This window comes from Felis catus, chromosome A2 (assembly GCF_018350175.1).
Source record: "Felis catus isolate Fca126 chromosome A2, F.catus_Fca126_mat1.0, whole genome shotgun sequence".
Lineage (NCBI taxonomy): Eukaryota > Metazoa > Chordata > Mammalia > Carnivora > Felidae > Felis > Felis catus.
Window position 1 is genome coordinate 90,764,733 of NC_058369.1, and position 15,477 is coordinate 90,780,209.

At 38.4% G+C, this 15,477-nt stretch overlaps 1 protein-coding gene, 1 long non-coding RNA gene and 1 other non-coding gene across 6 annotated transcripts in view; 1 reads left to right on the plus strand and 2 right to left on the minus strand.

The window, feature by feature from the left end:
• LOC123383870 overlaps positions 1–15,477 on the minus strand; it is a 137,009-nt gene that overhangs the window by 65,125 nt on the left and 56,407 nt on the right. The gene's annotated exons all lie outside the window — the stretch shown is intronic.
• Positions 1–15,477, plus strand: part of GRM3 (glutamate metabotropic receptor 3) — a 220,510-nt gene that overhangs the window by 25,688 nt on the left and 179,345 nt on the right. The gene's annotated exons all lie outside the window — the stretch shown is intronic.
• Positions 12,379–12,463, minus strand: TRNAQ-UUG. Its single transcript has one exon. It is a non-coding gene; the product is annotated as a tRNA-Gln (tRNA).

A 15,477-nucleotide genomic window follows, 5' to 3' on the forward strand; every position in this document is an offset into this window, starting at 1 on the left:
TAAGAGCAGAATACCTTTAGTTTCTCCATTTAGTATCTCTACTTGGTCTCACAATCCAGTTACTTCGTAGCTCTCTGCCATTTGGCTTCTGTCCCCACTTCTCTACAGCAAGTTTTCTTCTTAATCCTAGATCAACAATGTACTCAGAATCCAGTGATCACCAAACCCAGAAACTTCTCAGTTTTAGGAACTCCTGAAACACTGTGCAGCACTACTTTAAAGCATCTTTTAAAACATCACCCTGGTTTGTCTTCTGTTGCTATATCATCGTTTCCTTATTCGGTCCCCTTCAAACAAGGATTTCGCCAAGTTCATTTGTCAGCTCTCCTTTTTTTCCTTTAATACCAAGAAATTTTAAACTAAGGTCTATACAATGTGGGGTCTATGTGTCTGCACATTTTTCTGGCAAAAAAAGATGCACAGCTTTGATCATATTTTCAAGGGTTGCATAACTCAAATAGGGTGAGAAACATAGAATATGCTTACTCAGTCAGAAATCTTCTCTACTCCTGTGTCTGCAACTATCAACTTCTAAGCAAGTAACTCCTGGCTCTAACTCTCATCTCCCTCCCTGCTGCAGACTGACTTTTCCAAAGGACTGTCAGGCAACTCTATAAAGATACACAGCTAGCCTCTCAAATGTATCATATCCTACCTCACCAACCAGAACGTTCTTATGACTTTCCTACGACTTTTAATCAAAGTGTCATATTCTCAGATGTCCAGTGATAGGGCCTTGGAAACCGAACAACATTTCTGCCCCCCACATCTTGAATCAAAAATCCAGTTGGTTCTATTTCCAAATAGCCTCTTGAATCCACACCTCTCGCCCATCCTCTCATTTACCATGCTGCTTCAGGACCTTATTCCTTCTTACATGTGATATTACTATAGTCTCCAATTTGTCAGATTCCCTTCAGTTGGTCTCATCCTAATCACCCTACATCCATCTTTCAAGTCTTTCTTCCTGATCTTCCACTCCAATTATGTTTTCCTCTGCTTAAAACTTTCAATGGTTTCCAATTTCAATTACTCAGGCATTCAAGCTCCTTCACTTTGGCGGTCCCAATTTATATTTCCATGCTCATCTTCTGATGGCCGTAAGCACTGGGATAGCTCTTCACTCTCAAAAGATAGTCTGTTTCCCTGATGGCTGGACTGTGCTTAGATTATGGTCAGGACAAAACAAACACTCTTCCATCATTTCCCTTCAAAAATTTTACATGTCCTTCAAGGTTCATCTCAAACGCAGCCTTCATGAACTATATGCAAATAAATAAATAAATAAATAAATAAATAAATAAATAAATAAATATAACCTAAATAATGAATAATAAATAAATAAATCTAAATAACAAATAAATAATCTGAGACCCATTCATCCTTTAAAAAATAAATCTAATGTCACTTAATCCAAGGTCAGGTTGTTTGGGGGAGAGGGATTGTTTTTTTACTCCTGAGCTTCCTAAATGTTCTATTCCACCTGTTTCTGTACCAATTTTAGTACACTTACTTCATTATATGGTAATTGTATATTCCCATATCTTCATCACTCAAGGATGAATAACTTCTCTTTTATCTTTTTTGTACCCCAAAGTTGGCATATTACCTGGCACATAGTGAGTGCCCAATTAGTATTAAATGCCCCTGAATCATGTGATATTACCAAATTCGGTGCCAGTAATATTTTTGTTAATAAAATTTATATGCAGCCCTTTCTAATTGCCCCTGTCTGTGCTGTCACAAGCTGTTGGAGAGTGATCTCCATCTTAATCACCACACATTCAATAATACCTGCTGGAGTGAATTAAGGTTATTTGAGAAAATTTAGGATATGTCAACGTTGGCAATTAATTGGCGATTTAATCTAGAAATCTCTGAATATAACCTCCAATCCTTCCAACTCTCTGACTTGTGGTTCCCATGTCAATTCCTCATCAACTTTCTGAAAATTCAAGCCTTGAATCACTTCTCTGGGCGTAAGAGCCCATCCTTAACCCTACCTTATTTCCTTCTTGACCCAATCTGAATTCTATGGTTGATTATCTGAACTCTTCTCCTACTGGCACCCTTGATTCACATACATCCTTATCCATTTACTGATCTCACTACAAAAAAGGCCCACATGGACATCTAGGCAACATAGGACCACTAGAAACCAGCTTGCCAACCAACACTCTTCTTTATTCAACAAGTTTGACTAAAAGACAGAGAATGCTTAATATTCTTCCCACTGTTGTCAAATGTCTTAGGGTTGTTGTTTTGTTTGTTTCTTCCTATCCCTGGATAAAATCTCAGCCAGGCTGTATTGATTTTCTAATCCAATGTCTAGTCCATTCTAAAGCACATCCGGTCCAGTCTAGTCAAGTCTAACCCAAATAGGCAAAAATAAAGTTTCTTTCTTCCTCCAGCTCAGCACTGATGACACTCGGGAGGACTGCAGAATTGAAATTGTCACCTTTTCTCTTCCTACTCTGCTTCCTTCCCCATTTTCTAGATAGGGTCCTGCCCCTTCACAATTAAGCTGAGGTAGGGAATGTAGGGAAAAGAGATAAATGGACAAAAGAAATCTGTTTAGCAGACAAGTTTGTGATTTGGCATCATTTTCTTCTGTGCAGAACATATACCCAAAGGTGACTTATGGTGCACATTTACTGTTTCCACTGAATACTGCTCTCTTGATTGCCCTCCCCTGACTTTACAGTGGGGATGTCTGTAGCTCCCTAGATTAGGCACGCCTTTCATCCAGATTCCACCTCAAGTGGCTGATTGGAACAGGGTTCTTTTTAAGGAGACCATGGGCTTGTTGGGGAATCTGGTAAAAGGGAAACACAACCCTGCTGATAGTAGAAATTCAGCTAGCTCCTGGAAGCATACCATTATCTTGTTTTGCAAGTTTCAGCCAGACCCTTAACTCTGGACTAAACTCAAGGGGACTCAGATCAAGCTTTCCAGGTAGTTTTATCAAATGTCTTTCTCTCATTTGGCTACGTTTGGCCTACCTCTCTTTATGGGTGTGCTGAGAGCAGTGAACACAATGGAAATCAAGAACACTTTCAGAAAGAGTACCTCTTTCTTCTTCAATACCTCTTGGATCAATAGTGACTTCTCTCTTATATTCCATAATGGTGATGAACAAAGTGTTAACAAAACCAATTTCATGATCTTTCAGCATGTCTTGAATGGGTAAGCAGTTATCTGTGGAACTGTTATCAGCTTTAGGGCTCCAGCCGAAGTGAAACAGAAAAAGCCACGATTGTACATATTGTCTTGTTTCTCTACTGGTGTTACTTCAAAGACATGATCTCCAAAAGCTCCACTCTAAACCTTCCACGCCTTTAATGAGTGGTTGTCCTGTGCTGAGCAAGGTTGTCCTTGCTCACCTTATTCTTGCTTTCCCTGCATAGGGATTCCAAAGCGTCTCCTCTCTGCTCAGCTGTTTCCACCTTTACTGGCATCAGGTGGTCTTCCCTCCCACTTCATCTGGAAAACTCACACCAGCAACAATGATTCCTCTCAACTGTCCATCCCTTTCAAAACTTCACCTAAACCATATGTCTTTTTCTCTCCAGTGACAGAGAGTAAGGTTTCCTGTCTGATATCTGAAACCAAAGCATCTACCTTTGCAAATTTCTCCAACCTCCTCTTCTGGTTTCCCTTAGGTCTTCCTGCAGTGTCTTTTACAGGCCAACTGCTTCCAGCTTCCTTCCTGAGAAAATTGCTTTTCTCACTCTATATACCTTTCGTAAATAATCATGTTTGTGTTCGTCATTTCAACTACCTCCCCTATGCTGATGATTCCTACATGCCTTCACTCGTAGATCTATTCTGGACATTCCACCTCAACATCTCACAGACCTTTGGAACTCAGGGTCGAAAACTGAATCCATTCTCTCTCCAAAACCGTGCTCCTGCTCTGTGTCTCAGCACCACCCTCCACCTGTTCACCAAAGCAAGAAATGTGTCAGTCAACCTTGACTCCTCCCTGTATCTTCACATTTAATCCTCTAAATCCGAGAGATTTTTAACCCCTAATATTATTTAGATCCAGCGTCCTCACTTGTCTACCTGAACTGAAATCCTGGTACCCTCCAAAGCCAGGGTATTCATCACCTATTGTTACACCAAAATGCACTGGAAACAACAAACAGTTATTATTTCACAGACTTTCTTAAGGTCAGAAGTTCAGGAGCAGCTTAACTGGGTTATTCTAGCTCAGGGTGCCTCCAGAGGTTGGAGTTACCTACCTGAAGGCTTAACCAGGAAGGTGATTAAGATGATACCTTCTACACCATTAAGATGTTATCTTCTACAAACACTAAATTACTTATTATTCCCTATATTCCATATTGTTTCTTGACCCCAAGACTTTTCTCAGGCCACAATTTCTGCATAGAATTTCTTGCCCTCTCTGACTGGTTAGATTATATTCATATGTTGAGACCCAACTCATAAATCACCTGCTCTAGGAAGCCTTCTTAGAAATATTACTTCTTAGAAATATTAGAAATATTACTCCTACCTTCAGCCTCAGAACTCATCTTACTTCCCTATTATCTCCTGTGATTATAATAATTATTCTGTTGTAACAACTTGGGTATATTCTCATTATATCAATAGATTGTAAGCTTGTTGAGGGCAATACGATCATTATCCTCTATCTCTATTTAAATTAGTGTAACTTCAGCTGCTATACAAATTCCTAAAATAGCACTGTATATCTCTGTTTTGATGACATACTTCATCCTAGTGCTTCTTGGAGAACCAGGAGCACAATCAAAATGGTCCGACATCTGCTGGATAGAGAATCTGTAGTCCTTCCTAGCTTCTTCAGGTAGGTTTTCTAGACCTAAGCGCCCTCTCCATAGCAGACCAGAAGTGTTGAACCATGCCCAGTCACAAGTCTTTAAGGAAAACTCCACATCCCTGATGTCAGGATGTTCTGTGTCTGCCTGATTTGTTGGCCTCAAGACAATCATAAGGCAAAGCTCAAGTAGCCTTAGGCTGAGAACCAGAAATCCAAATTCAAGGCCACTGAGACTAATACTTTACCAGGGGCCCTAGAAAAGCAGTACTAACAACAGAAAGCAAGAATTGGGCTTAATATGGCCTGGGTGGGCTTGCAAATGGTGTTAGAAATGAATACTGACTATCATAATCAATGTTCTGAAAACATTAGCCTGAACAGTTATATTCTACATAGAATAATGATTATAGTGACTTCTAGTCAAGTTTGGTTTCCCTGTTTTCTAGTTAGAGGCCTAAATCTAAAGGGGGAAAAAAAGGAAACTAAGATTCTCCTTGCTAAAGGAAGTGTTATATCTATTTTTAATTTTCTATTGATTTAGATCTCTCAAATTTTTCCCTCTGAAATATGCTCAAGGAATAGTGATACCAAAAATAATTCACAATAAAAACGTTTTAGAATATGCGATTCAAATTCTCTTTACTTTTAAGACTGTATTTTGTTAAAATCTTTCAATAAGGGGAAAGATATGAGAGGTCAGTATTAAACAGAAGCAGCAATACATGAGGTCTCAAATATCAAAAGAAGGGCATGACTGCATTAGGCAGTGGATTGTTTCACAGAAAAACAAACAAACAAACAAAAAACTCTTAAACCTTAGGCTTTTTTATTATTACTCTTATTATTCAAGCTAAAGCTCTCAGCAGAAGCTACTTGAATTTCATCAATATGTTTCTATGATTCCAAGCCAAGAAATTCTGCAAAGATTACCAAAGTATCTGATAAAGCTTCTGGCAAAGGATGAAGTACATGTCACAAGGACCTAAAAAAATTAAAAATAAATTAAAAAAAAAAAGCCTGTTAGAAGAGTTGCTGATCCTATCAAGAAGGTTTTAGATTAAAATCCAAAAAGGAAAAAAAAAACAAAAAAAATCCTGATAAAAGTACAAGACTAAATAGTATAAACAATATATGTAATAACACAGAAAAACTAACATCAAGAAGGAATACAAAGTAATTCTCTATTAAAAAAGCAGCAGGATGTGGGGAGTGTGAAAAATACATACTCATTTCAAAATGCCAAGGCAGAGAGAATATATCTAATAAATGTGATAAATTTTATTTTGCGACAGATACAATCTCATAGATCTATTCTAATTTCAATGGTGTAGCTAATGATGAAAATAGGGAAATTAAAAGATACACCTTGCTAGAAAAAATGAAAAAGGGTCAGAGATTAGCTTCTTTTTTAAGAAGATGCAAATGATTTAATCACTAAAATTACAGCCATGAGGGAGGAAGAGTGGCAAAATTTATTTACATGAACATAGAAGTAAAAAGGCAGAAACGCTATTGGGAGTTGGTCAGTAAGGTAGCCCACATATTTAAAACAAGTATATGAACACACCTTGTCTAATAGATCCTTGTACAGAGATGGGGTAAAGTAATAACAAACCACCTTCTCATCTGCTGGCAATCTCTTCCGGTCAAAATCAGAGTATCAAATACAGTCATGCCTGGATTTGGGCCATTCCTGCCTTTCCCGCAGTCTAGTCCTCCACAACAGAAGTCATCAGAATCTTCATCCTGCACTGAGCCTCATACAGTTCTGAAGTCAGTCTTGATTAGGGCAGATCAGGTATGTTAAATTCAAACCCACCCGTAGCCCTAAACCCAGTGTTGGTATAATTGACTGGAGCCCTGCGTATCTGCCTGCTTAAGAACCCTGAGTCTCTCCCAACCCATTCCGCATTTCCCATTTGTGACCTGAGTTCTACCTACCCACCAGTTACCCCTCCAGGCCGTAACTAGGACACTAATGCCCTAATCTACTTGTCACCCTGACACTTTGTAAAATGATATCCTTTGGGAGGAGTAGTCCTAAGACCCTAGATTTCTAGTTTGCCGGCAAATGCAGTGCTTCAAATTGAGAGACCATCATGTTACTACCCTCCTTGGCATTTTCTGGAAACTCTACCCCCCTCACCTGACCAAGCCATGCTCTCTAGTTCCAGATTTCTCTCTTGCCCCATTGTCCTCCTACTGAGGTCAAGCATGCTTTTCACCAAACCTGAAGAACACATGTGACTCTGCCATTAATTTGCTTTCTTAGAAGATCACAGAAAAAAAAAAAAAAATCTATTTATCTGAAAACAGGGGTATTCCGTAATTTTATGTCTGGCTCAGAAGGAAGAACTGACTGAGGAAGTGATGGTGACTCTGGAAAAGGGAAACATGTCATCTGGCCAAATAAATAAATTCTAATCTAAGAAAGAATATTTCTGAAACTTCAGAGAAATAGCAGACTTTCTTTTAGGTGAAAAAAATAAAAAAGCCTGACAAAGGACAAGACCCTAAAATTAAACTATGACTGTACAATTCTAAATAATCATGTAATAAAAAATAAAAAATCATCAAATTATTGTTGGATAGGGAAAAATATGGTGAGATTTTCATAACATAAAAATATTCATCACAATTTTATTTTTAAGAGCCAAGTATTATGAGATCCTCTATTTCCCAAAAAGGAGGCTAGTAAGTGAATTCTAATGTTTATAATAAAATGTTTTGAAACAATTAAAACTATGTTGTATATACATATTGTATGCTAGGGAAAAAAAATCTTATAAATAACAAAGCAGTATAGAAATACGAACATGAATATGACCTCAACTAAAGACATATGCATAAAATGATATATGTTAAAATATGAATTATTATTTCTAAGTGGTGGCATTTTAATTAATTTTCATTTTTTATTTTAGTCTTTACACTCGTCTCTGGTTTTCCAATTTTCTTCACTAAAGACTCTTTTTGTAAACAAAAAAGAAAAAAAAAACATTTTAAAGGTCATGGACAAAAGGTGGAAAAGAGGAGCACCCCACTACAAATGGAATATAAAAGAATGGTACAAACCTTTAGAACAGTGCCAGCGATGCCCCAGCATTAATTCAAGCTTATGAATCATGTTAAGGAAGATGAAAAGAATTGTAAAAGTTATGTTTAGGGGAGCCTGGGTGGCGCAGTCGGTTAAGCGTCCGACTTCAGCCAGGTCACGATCTCGCAGTCCGTGAGTTCGAGCCCCGCGTCGGGCTCTGGGCTGATGGCTCAGAGCCTGGAGCCTGTTTCCGATTCTGTGTCTCCCTCTCTCTCTGCCCCTCCCCCGTTCATGCTCTGTCTCTCTCTGTCCCCAAAATAAATAAACGTTGAAAAAAAATAAAAAAATAAATAAATAAAAATAAAAAAATAAATAAAAGTTATGTTTAAACCAAGAAAAGAATAGGTTATACCCTTTCCTCCAAGCAAAGAGGGTCATGCTAACATTGCTCTCTTTCTCTGTGAAAGCAAATCATTCCACTGGAAGGACAGCACATGGCTAAGGGGGACTCCAGGATGGCTGAGAATATTGTAAGGAAGCATATACCTAGGTTAAAAGATCTCACATCCCCAAAGTCAAGGAATTTTAGAGTCCAGAAGGAATTTCCAGATATAATCATGACACCTCAGACATCATCTCTGAGAAATCATTAACAGAAAAATCTAGAAATGGACAAATATCTACGCACTTTTCCAACAAAGATATAAAGAGAGATGTTGTGAAAACTGCCTGTACTCATGCCGACATAGTTTCTGGAACAGATTTTTAAGAAGATTCTGATGCCTTGGAACATGATATGGGACTCGCAAGTCAGATTATTTGCAGTGTCAGGCAAAAGTAGCTAAGTGTGGTTAGTAGATCAGTATTTTCTTCAAGGTGAGAATATGGTACATGATTCCTAAACTCCCTTCTAATTCTGAAATTCCATGATAAGCATGAGGTTTTTTTGTTTTTTTTTTTTTTTTATATGGCATTTGGAAGTGTTTTATCACTGTAGGCAAGATGGATTGATGTAGACCAGAGAATAATAGGCTACAAGTTCATTTTAATAGCTGGATAAATGGCCCACTTCATGTTGATTAATATATCATACAACCCTTGATTCACTCACTCTATGTAGTGATTTGCCATGGTACTCTAATCTCTTAACTGACCATTTTATAGGATCAGGATGATAAATACATAGATGACAGGCATGTAAGAGCTATAGATGTTATCAATTTATGGAAGGAAATATGTTTCCATAAATTAATTTGGATTCTAAACGACTGTGAGATGTTAGGATGTGACAAAGCTAATGGTATATACACACATTTACCTTGGTATTTTGATTCTATATACAGAACTGTGCCTTTCCAAAAAACTAGGTTTAAAAATACAGGATAAAAGAACTTCCTTGCTAGCATTTCCCGTGAAAAAGGCCTAAGACGTTTAGATTTCTGCAAGTTCAATAGAGTCAAAGTATGACCCAGTTATACTATTTGACACACTGAACAGCCTGTATTTTTTAAAAGAAGAAAGGTATTTCTACCTGCTGTTTACAGCAGACTAGGAAGAAAATAGAAGGAAGTAATGGTTTTCCTTTCAGTTCCCCTGTCTGCATTCATGCCCCTCCCTTCTTCTTTCCTCTCACACTCATCCCCTTGAACCTCCCTGAGTTGTCTTTCCCATGGCTCGTACTCGATTAGCTCATTACTCCCAAAACCTGCCCAGAGAAGCTCATTTCCAACTATTCAACTGACTTATGTTGCTAAGCAAGACAAAGGTTCCTAAAAATAGGAATCAAACTATTTTGGTAGCTAGATCAGGCTAACTGGTACAGACAAATTTATCTCAAATTTATTTACTCAGAGCCATCCATTTAAAACAAAATATATTCCACATGAACTTTGCCTTCTTTCTCTTTGCTCACAGGGTAAGATGATCACAATATCTTGTTCAATCAGAATTTTTCCAAAAATGGGTTTCACTAAGGGAAATTGAGTATGTAGAATGAGAAAGGCAGTTGGGTCACTGTCCCCTGCGGTGCCCCACTGCTCTGCTAGCATTTTGAACAGTTCTGCATGCTACATTTTAAAAAGCATATGAGGTTTTCGAAGTGAATAATCATGATGACAAAGCACATAGGAACCACAGACCATGAGGACTGCTGCCGAGACCATGGTCATTTTGGAAGACAGGATTTAGGAGAAATATCATCTCACATAACACATTTCAAGACTGATAATGTGTATTTGCAATTCATTAGCTTTTTTCAGATTATCTTCAGAAGGATGAATTAGTATTAACAAACACTACAATGGCAATGTTGTAAAGAACAATCTTGGGACAGTATGGGCTACTTTAATAATATACAACACAAACCTCCAAGATTTAGTTCTAAAAGTTCATTAAATTATGGATGGGGAGACAACTAACAGAGCAGTCTGCCTCCATCCGCCTGAGTTTCCCCTTCCTCCACAAGTTCTTTACTACTTATTTCCAGCTGCCTCCAATATGTAGGCAGGCTCGGGCTGGTCTCTTGCAAAATGAATACAACCACTTCAATACACAATGTTCAACAAAATCCTTTTCCGTTAGTACCCTATGGTGTAATTTTGACAGACTGAAGCTTTCAGTAAGACCTTATTAAATACTAAATGATTGCAGAGAAAGAATAATCACAGAGAGTCCAAAAACTGTGTAAATAAGCCCAAAGTTGTGGGTTCACATAGCCGGCCTGTTCTCAAAGCTCCCAGTCACCTCCTATTCCACACGCTCTCAGGAATTAGCTATTGTTTAGCCACCAAGGACAAACACAGTTTTAAAGGTTTCGCTCTTCAGACCCCCCAGAATCCCTGAATTCTGGCCTTTACGTAGTGGGCACCAATGTACCATTTTCCTTGAGAGGCCACATCAAGAGAAACAAGACACCCTCTTCTCTCTACCTAGAATGTCTCTTCCTCCTGTCCTGCCCAATCCACAACACAGCCTCCATATTCAACTATATCTTTAGACAGCACAATCATCAGAGCATTTGTAGAGCTGGAACAATGCACCCACACTGTAAGGAGGCTGATTTTTCCTCACAGCATCTTCCAATGATTAAAGCTGTAACAAAATTGACAGAGCAAGCTCCCCATTGTAGAAAGCCTTTTAACAGAAGTTAAGGGACCCACAATTCATTCTATCAGAGGGAATCTCCACATTGGCCCAGAGCATTGAGCCACTGGGATTAATTCTAATACCCCCATCAGTTTCTAAGATTAAAAGATACTATATATCATTTGCATTTCCTTTTTCTCTGGATATTTTCTATATCATGTCACATTAATAGAATTAAAGAGAAAGAATAAAACATTAATGTATCCTAGCATCAATTATAAATGAATATGAGTTCTCTCTTTTTTTTTTAATATGGCTACATTATTTATCAATGGCTCCATTTTTAATTTAGGGAAGGTTTTGTGGCCAGGGCGTAGACTGGGGTAGGGAATTCATGCCAACAGCAGCTGGCAAGCATGAATAGAGCAAAGGTACGGCACCTAACTGCCTGAAGAAATATTATCAATTCCATGGTATATTTTTGAATACTGGGGTATCATCTTACCTCGGTTTTCTTGGTTTGAACCCTAGCTTGTCTTCATACTCCTGTATTTTATCTCCCTGATTTCAACAAGCATAGGAACCCTGACAAATCTAGAACTAGCCCTCCATTTCAAAGACTTAACCCCTTTAGAAGCATAAACTTAGGTTGTATTCCTGAGAAAAAGAATTCTTGAGATCAGTGGGTGTTGTGTAACGTTCACATCCCTGTGTCAGAAGTGAAGAATCATGGGTACTTACAAAGCAAGTTATGCAGATCAGTGATAGAGCCTCAAGTTTGCCCTGCACACCAACAGGCTTATAGTTTCAGTGGCCGATTCATTAATTCTAATGGGGGAGACCAGTGTCTTTGAAAAAAATATAAATAAAAATTTTTCAATAACCACACTGAGTAGTTAAACAATTCTAACATTTGACTAGTGCATTTTCACAGCAGAGTGTAACACAAACAGGTACACAGAAAGACAGAGAAATATTTATCTATATATGCATTATATTTAGTTCTGCTACATTTTCACAAATATACATATATCTCATTATCTATATATCTATAGATATCTCATATATGTTAGTAGATGGTGTCACAAAAAAAAATATCAGAACTAAAATTTAATGCAGGTCATAATCGTAGCATTTGTATTTTATATGAATGCCATCACAATATTAAATAATCCACAGCTTGCAAGGGTTGCAAGTTTAATAAGATAAAATAAATTACAAAGAAAGGAAGGACTAGTGGATCCAGGTTAGTGCATCCTTAAGGGAAGATCTACTTATCCTTGGTTTCTGCACTGTGTTTTAGTTTACTCGTGCATTACTTTTTTTTTTTTTTTTTATGTTTATTTATTTTTGAGAGAGAGGGAGAGACAGAGCACGAGCAGGGGAGGGGCAGAGAGAGAGGGAGACACAGAATCCAAAGCAGGCTCCAGGCTCCGAGCTGTCAGCACAGAGCCCGACGCGGGGCTCGAACCCACGAACCTTGAGATCATGACCTGAGCCAAAGTCAGATGCTTAACCGACTGAGCCACCCAGGCGCCCCCACGTGCATTACTTTTTGTTCTGGGAGAATTCTAGTAGCATAGTGGTGGAAATTGAAAGCATATTGCCATGAAGTGGAAAATCACACAGCATGCCCCAAAACTGAACCAAGTTCAATTTCCACATTAAAAGAAGTGAATTCTTTGTTCTCAGACTCTATTTTTACTCGTTCGTCAAACATTCTTTATCCATTCATTCAGCAACTATTATTGAACTCTGCCATGTGCCAGAGAAAGAGCTGGTCATGATGGTATAAAGATAGAAAAGTTTGTTCCTTCTCTGAACATACTCATGGACAGTGAGGAAAACCAGAATAGTTAAGTAAAGAATTAGGCTCCAGTGTGATAAGAACTGAGACAAGCCTCGAGTGCTAGCCCAGCAAATACTAGGGACAACTCATCAAAATTGTAGGAAATGTCATGAAGGCTTCTCGAAGGATGTGGTTATCAAGCTTGTATTTGAAGGCTGGGCTGGCCAAAGAAAAAGGATAAGTGAATATTCCAGGAGGAATGGTAGTAGCGTACCAAAGAGCAGAGAAGCACAATTCAATGTGGACAGGACTGTGGTCTGAAGCAGAGTCAAGCAAGGGATAAAGTGAAGAAAAGTTTGTCCCTATTTGCCGTGCTGAGGGGTTTAATTCTTCATCGTAAAGGCACTGAAAAGTCAAGATATTCAAGGATGGCATTTTCAGATTTGCACTTTAAAAATCATTCCAGGGAGCAATTTGGAAAAATGGATCACAAGAGAGCAAGTCTGATGTCGGGGAGACTCTTTAAGCAATCTAGACGAGAAATGATGGTGTTTGAACTCAGACAGTGACCATGAAGATTTATGGGAACAGGAGATTAAACCTGTATCTCCTCAGCTATGAAGGGCCTTCACGATCAAGCAGATGTTCCTAACATTCACTGGAGTAGAACATAGAGGAAAAGTTAGAGCTATGGAGCAAAGGAAGAGTTCAATGTGAGAGATGTTGACATTAGAGAGCCTGAGGGATGCATAGATGGGAGACATATGCCAGGCAGTTGTACAAGCCAATCCAGAGCTTGGAAGAGATATCTATTGATTTGGGAGCCACAGGAGCTGTCCCTGAAATAGTGAGGTTGTATTAAGTCCTTCAACAGGTTGCGCGTGGGAGGTAGGTGCCAGGAGAATGAGCAGTGAGGACATGACCTTGTCACTTAAGGAGCCTGAGTCAAAGGAGATGGAAAGACAGCCAGGACAGCATGATGTCAATGACACTAAGGGAGAGGGGGGTTTCAAAAGTACCTGCTATGTCACAGGCGTCGTGCCAAACACTATGGGGATCCACCTGAGGAATAAGTCTCTGCCTTGACGGAGGCCATTAAAAAAAGCATGTGCATATTTAATCATGATTTCACAAGATAGAAAGTGACAGGTACCTTTAAAAAAAAAAAAAGAAAAAAAAAAGGTTCAGATAAGTGCACCAGAGCTCAGAGGAGAGAACAATCACTTCCATCTCAAACACACAAGCGATACTGCAGTGGCTGTTGTATGAACACATGATTATGATTTATAGCTTCAATGGTATCCTTCAGATCTTTACTTAACCACTTTTTGCCCCCAAATTTTCTTTCATTAGCACAACTGGAAGTCATCTCTCCCTCCCTCGGAGACCTGTCATCTCGTGATTATGTGCCACATTCTTTTTACTGTTAGATTTCTATTTGTTGTTTTCTTACCTCATCTTACCAAATTGTAAAGCTCTTTGTGGTCCCAAACTCTGTCTTACCCCTCCGTGAGACTGCTATCCCCCTTCCGCAATGGCAGGACCAGCACCCCACAACATTATAGCCTGGTTCTTAGAGTCATTCAGCCCTGGGCTCAAGGCCCATCTCTGGCATTTACACGGACATCTGCTTCCTGGCAATGCACAAATCATTAATGCCCACTAAGCCACAGTTTCCTCAAGTGAACATGGCAGTAATATACTCCACAGAAGGCTATTTTGAGTATTAAGTGTGATAATGTCTCTAAAACCACCTAGTAAATTACATGGCACATAGTAAATATTCAATACCGGTTAGTTTTCTTTCAATGCACAGCATGTAATAAACAAATGCTTGCGGAATGAATGAAGAGATGAATTAATGAATGATCACGTGGCCACCAGCCCATGTTTCTAATGATATTTTTCTGAAATTTTTCTAATTCCTCAAATGTTCAGAACCTAGATAGCTAGTGTCCCTCCACATCAATAATTTCACTTTTTCCTCTAAATTTTACTTAAAGTTTTTAGAAAATTTGCCTCCAGCTACCACTTTCTCCTTAGAAATATCTCACAAATACATTATGAAGTGGATTCATTTCTTTTAGCAACGTTTCTAACTAGTATTAAAATAGAAAATATGGTGATATCATTTAACCTAATCAGAGAAATCAATTATTAATAATATCCTATTCATCAGGAAGTCAAGTTAATTGAGATTTTGCTGCATATTTGTATTTCTGTAAAATAGAGTTAAGAAGCCAGACTGGTTTTAAGTCCAACTTCTTCCACTTTGTAGTTTTGTGACATTGGGCAATTTATCAGCCCTCCCATGCCTCAGTTTCCTCATCTGTGAAATGGCAATAACAAGATAACCTGGATCTGAGAGGTGATAAGAGGATCCAATGAGTCAAATGCCTACAGTGCCTGGCACAAAGGAAGCATACAATAGATGCGTGCTATACATCTATTCAGATGTTTCCTATACATCTATTTAGACTTGGGCATTTAATGTTTTCTTTCATATTCAAAGTTAGACCTATATTCACCTTCTCATTATTTAAAACATCTCAATTTGCTTCTGCTTGCAGTAGGTCTTCTAGCCTCAATTAACGAACTGCCTAAAACACAAGAGAAAATGCCTTAAGGTTTATTGAATTACCTTAAGATTTTTTCACGTACCAATTAAAGCAGCAGAGGCAGTTGGGATGACATATACTGTTTCCTCAAAAATATTTTTACATAAAGCTTTGAGAATATAATAAACATGCTTTTCTTGTT